General features: G+C 52.1%; 1 non-coding gene across 1 annotated transcript; it reads right to left on the bottom strand.

The window, feature by feature from the left end:
• Positions 1–4260: 4260 nt before the first annotated feature.
• On the bottom strand, positions 4261–4399 carry LOC127322128 (small nucleolar RNA Z247). The gene has a single exon (XR_007864542.1). It is a non-coding gene; the product is annotated as a small nucleolar RNA Z247 (small nucleolar RNA).
• Between the last annotated feature and the right edge of the window lie 293 nt (positions 4400–4692).

Raw genomic sequence — 4692 nt, 5'->3', positions numbered from 1 at the left:
GGATTAATGATAATTTCGGGAGCTATGAGGATTGGCGACAGAGAAGGATTAATGATAATTTCGGGAGCCTTTGCTCAAATACAAGTTTTTTTTCAAATGCTCGGGGGCTACTTTTTAAAGAGGTTTGGTAAAGGAGTTGATTTGGAAGGATAAACATTAGTCTACAGCCGTCATCAGAAACAACGTCATTGAAAAGAGAACTTCGAGCAGTTTCATCAAGAATATCGACAGGGAAATTTTGAGTATTGCAACAAAGAAAAGGCGAGAGCCTATGATCAAATACAAACATTTGTTCATATGCTCGGGGGCTACTCTTATCAGAAGTATTGTTTATACTTGTGATAAGAGTTTGAGAATAGGTTTAGGGTTTCATGGTGTGTCTCCACCACGTGATCAACTTTATTTATATAGACATCAACAGGTTACAATACATGTATAAATACATCTATACAGACCGTATTTAACACTCCCCCTCAATCTGAACTTTTACATACAAGATTCAGATTGGATCTAAAATGGTCTAACATCTGTTGGGTAGCTGGTTTAGTAAATACATCAGCTAGCTGATCACTTGAAGATATAAACTTGACCTGAAGAGCTCCAGCTGCAACACGTTCGCGTACAAAGTGGAAGTCGATCTCTATGTGCTTCGTTCGAGCATGGAAAACTGGGTTAGCGGTCAGATATGTTGCCCCTAAGTTATCACACCATAATATGGGCGTGCGCTGCTGAGTTACTCCGAGTTCTTTAAGCAAAGACTCGAGCCAAATCGCTTCAGCAGCTCCATTTGCCAACGCCTTGTATTCAGCCTCGGTACTGGATCTTGAGACTGTAGGCTGTTTCTTCGAACTCCAGGATATCAAGTTCGGTCCTACAAAGATGGCAAAACCACCCGTAGATCGTCTGTCATCAACACACCCGGCCCAATCTGCATCAGTAAATATGCTAATGCCAGTGAAGCGGGACCTCCGGAAGCACAAGCCAGTATCAAGTGTACCCTTCACATATCGCAGGATGCGTTTAACCGCCTCCCAATGGACCTCAGTCGGCTGAGAAAGGTACTGACAGACCTTATTAACAGCAAAGGAGATGTCTGGCCTTGTGAGAGTCAAATACTGAAGCCCGCCAACAACACTGCGATACCGGAACGCATCATCAGTATGTAGCAGTGTACCACCATGACGGGAAAGCTTCTCTGAAGGAACAAGAGGCGTGGAAGTGGGCTTGCTATTCTCCATGTTGACACGATGCAGAAGGTCCAGTGCATACTTGCGTTGTGTCACAGTCATGCCCCCAGAATTGAAAGACGCTTCTAGGCCAAGAAAATAATCCAAGGGACCCAAATCCTTGATGGGAAAGCTGTCCGAGAGAGACTGGACCAGACGATCAACAACTCCAGGTGTAGAGCCGGCAATGACAATGTCGTCAACGTAGACCAGCATATAAATCTGAACACCATCCCGGGAGAAGATAAATAAGGACGTATCAGCCTTCGAGGATGTAAATCCGAGCTGAAACAATCGAGCACTCAGACGGGCATACCATGCACGGAGAGACTGTTTCAAACCATAGATGGAACGCTGCAGCTTACACAGATGCTGAGGGTACTGAGCATCTTCAAACCCAGGCGGCTGCTGCATATAGACCTCCTCGGTCAGGAATCCATGGAGGAAAGCGTTGCTCACATCAATTTGACGGAGAGTCCAGCCGCGGGACACAGCGAGCGAGAGAACCAGGCGCACCGTAGCAGACTTCACAACTGGACTAAAAGTGTCGCCATAATCAATACCATGCTGTTGTGAGAACCCGCGAGCGACTAGGCGAGCTTTATGCTTGTCAATAGAACCATCAGGGCGGTGCTTGGTCTTGAAGATCCACTTGCAGCTAACCAGATTGACACCAGAGGGCCTGGGCACAAGATGCCACGTATTATTCTGGCGAAGGGCGACAAATTCATCGGTCATGGCAGCATGCCAGGCAGGCTCCCGGAGAGCATCACGATGCGAAACGGGAGCAGCGAAGAAGGCACGCCGACGAGGATCATACCGCACGGTCCCATCAGTGAATTGCTTCGCGTGGCGAGAGTCGGTGCGAAGACGTGTCGCCATGGGATGGCCGGTGACAGGGGCAGCAGCCGACGTAGCAGCATCGGACGAAGGCTCCATCGAAGGTGGAGCAGCCGGAGCGGAGCCGGTGGAGGGCGATGCGGCCGGGGCGGAGCCGGCGGAGGGCGACGCAGCCGGTGCGGAGCCGGCGGAGGGCGACGCGGGCTGGGCCGAAGAAGGCCCAGCAGGGGCAGGCGACGAAGGCGCGGAGGACGCGTCTGCATGGGAGACCTCGGGAGTCTCCCCATGCCCATGCACGTCGATCGGATGAGCGGGCGTCGGTGACGAGGCTGGCATGACAACCTGCACAGGGAACACAGCATCTGGAACAACATGGTCAGTGGACAAATAAGACAGGCCATAATTTCTCACATGGGCACTCATAGCCGGTTCGGTGGAAGGAAAAGTGATGATGGACTCGGCTAGGGTGGAGATATCAACGGTGACACCGGGGTCGCATAAGGGAACACGGACTCGTCGAACACGACGTCACGAGAAATGTAAATGCGCCCGGTGGACCTATCCAGGCACTTGTACCCCTTATGCATAGGACTATATCCCAGAAAAACACACATTTTGGAACGAAAAGAGAGCTTGTGGGAATTGTATTTGCGAAGACTGGGCCAACAAGCACATCCAAAAATACGTAAGAAGGAATAGTCGGGGTTTATTTTGAGGAGGCGCTGCACAGGAGTGTCGTTGTTAAGCACAGAGGTAGGCATGCGATTGATAAGATAACACGCCGTTAAGAATGCTTCATCCCAGTACCGTAGAGGGACGGAGGCGTGAGCGAGCAGGGCAAGGCCCGTCTCTACGAGGTGGCGGTGCTTACGTTCCGCAACACCATTTTGTTGGGACGTATGAGGGCAGGACACACGGTGGGAGATGCCCGTGCACTGAAAATACCGATGGAGCTTGTGATACTCGCCCCCCCAGTCGGACTGAACTGCCTTGATTTTGGTGCTCAAAAGGCGTTCGACGTGTGCCTGGAAGGTGTAGAAGACCTGCTCAACATCAGACTTGTGTTTGAGAAGATAAATCCAGCAAAAACGAGAGTAGTCATCAATAAAACTAACATAGTACTTAAAACCTCCGGAGGAGGCAATAGCAGGACCCCAAACATCAGAGTGGATCAACTCAAGAGGCATAGTGGACACACGATGAGATGCAGTATAAGATAATTGGTGACTCTTTGCACGCTGGCAAGCATCACAAACCAACACAATATTGTCTGACGATGAACAAGATAAATTATTGTTCCTAACAAGAGTTTGCACTATTTTATTTGTGGGATGACCTAAACGCTGATGCCATTGCGCGGATGTGGTCTTGGTGCTGGAGAGGGCATGGCGAAACAATGATGACGAGGCTCGACTAAAAGGAACTGGATAGAGACCGCCTTTGCTTCTACCGAGAAGAAGAAGTTTCCTCGTGGCCTTGTCCTTGACACAGAAAAAATCACGGTGAAATTCCACAAAGACATAATTATCGGAAACGAGACGATATACGGAAAGAAGATCTTTGTGGATATTTGGAACATGCAGGATATTTTTCAAGCGGAGGGAGGAACCGGCTAAAGTTGAATGACCAATGTGAGAAATTGACAAACCTGCACCATTGGCTACTTGCACGTGATCCTTCCCGCCGTATCGTTCAGCCATGTGGAGGCGCTCGAGATGACTCGTCAGGTGGTCCGTCGCCCCCGTGTCCATGTGCCAATGGGAGTCATTGGAGCTGGTGGACGCCGAGTTGCCTGAGCGCTGGCGTGGGGGCACAAACTCAGGGTTGAAGCGGTTGCGGCAGTCGCTCGCCTCATGCCCCCAGTAGTTGCACAACTGGCACTGTGGCCGCTGCTTCTTGCAGCTTTTTCGGCCGTTGCCGCCGCCGTTGTACTGACGGCGATCGCCGCCACCGTCGTTAGAGCGGCCGTTGCCGCCGCCCCCACCGTAGTTGCCACCCCCACCGTAGTTGTTGCTGCCGCCGTTGTTCTGGCGACGATCACCACCAGCGCCTTGACCGGTGCCGGGGCGCCCAGAGTTGTTGTCGTAGGGGCGGTGCTGCGATGGCTGACCGGCGGCGGGGAAAGGGCCAGGCCGGGATACTGCGTTTGCAGAGGAGGACCAGTCATCGGTCTGGGTCTGACCCGCACACGGGGACTCAAAACTGAGCACGTGCGAGTAGAAGTCCGCGAGGGAGTCAGCGCGGTTGTCGCGGATCATGGAGGCCGCAAGGGGGTTGAAGTCGGAGCCCAACCCTGTGATCATGTAGTCAATGATCTCATCGTCCTTGAGTGGTGATCCGGCGGCGGCCATGGTGTCTGCCAGAACCTTGACCTTGTTCATGTACTCGCCGGCGGTCATGTCGTTCTTCCGCAGAGATTGGATCTGCCGACGGATGTGCCGAATATTGGCACGGTTCTGGGCACCAAACATGGCGTGGACTGCTTCCCACATCGCGGCAGCCGTAGTCCTGCCGATCATCTGGCAGGCGATGTCTTCGTCCATGGACGAGAGGAGTAGCCCTAGGACACGCTGGTCCTGTGTCCACCATGTGGCGTAGGCGGGGTTTGCCACGGTGATTGCAGCAT

Source organism: Lolium perenne, chromosome 2, assembly GCF_019359855.2.
Source record: "Lolium perenne isolate Kyuss_39 chromosome 2, Kyuss_2.0, whole genome shotgun sequence".
NCBI lineage: Eukaryota > Viridiplantae > Streptophyta > Magnoliopsida > Poales > Poaceae > Lolium > Lolium perenne.
The sequence above is the reverse complement of the archived record's forward strand: the minus strand, read 5'-3'. Positions and strand labels throughout refer to the sequence as shown.